This window comes from Octopus bimaculoides, chromosome 8 (assembly GCF_001194135.2).
Source record: "Octopus bimaculoides isolate UCB-OBI-ISO-001 chromosome 8, ASM119413v2, whole genome shotgun sequence".
Classification (NCBI taxonomy): domain Eukaryota; kingdom Metazoa; phylum Mollusca; class Cephalopoda; order Octopoda; family Octopodidae; genus Octopus; species Octopus bimaculoides.
Window position 1 is genome coordinate 9,233,209 of NC_068988.1, and position 753 is coordinate 9,233,961.

The window sequence follows — 753 nt, forward strand, 5'->3', positions numbered from 1 at the left end:
GTCTCTGTTTCTCTCTCTCTCTCTCTGTCTCTGTTTCTCTCTCTCTCTCTCTCGCTTTCCTTGTCTCTCCTTCGCTCTCCCATTTTCTACCTCTCTCTCATTATCTCCCTCCGCTATCTTCTTTCTCTCTATTCCCCTCTCTCACCTTCCTCTCTCTCTCTCTCTCTCTCTCTCCTTCTTTCTCTTTCTCACTCTCTGCTGTTTCTTTGTCTCTATGTCTCACCGTCTCATTCTCTCTCACATTGTCTCTTCCTTTCTCTTTCCGTCTCCCTATCCTCCTCTCTCTCTCTCCCAAATCCCGCTGTTTTTTCTCCCTCTTTCTCTCCCTAGCCTCTCTCTTCTCTCCCTCTCTCTCTTTCACAGCCTCTCGCCCAATCTCTTACTCTCTCTCTCTCTCTCTCTCATCTCATTCGCCTCCGTATATCTTTATCATATACTAATACATCCATCTGTATCTTTTACTGTTGCTGTTATTTCAACTGCTGCTGCTGCTGCTGTTACTGTTACTGCTGCTGCTGCTACTTATACTTATTCCCTCTCTCTTTCTCTTAACCCCCCCCCACCATCACCATCGTTCTTTTCCTATTTATTCCTTACTGTTGCTGCTATAAGCACCTATCCTTTCCTATTTCTCCTTTATTCCAACCCTTCGTCTCACAACCAACGAAACCAGCCAGCTAAACAACCTCTCTGTACTCTTCTCTCAATAGATCCCTTCTCCCTTTATCACACCAGTTATACACACATATATAA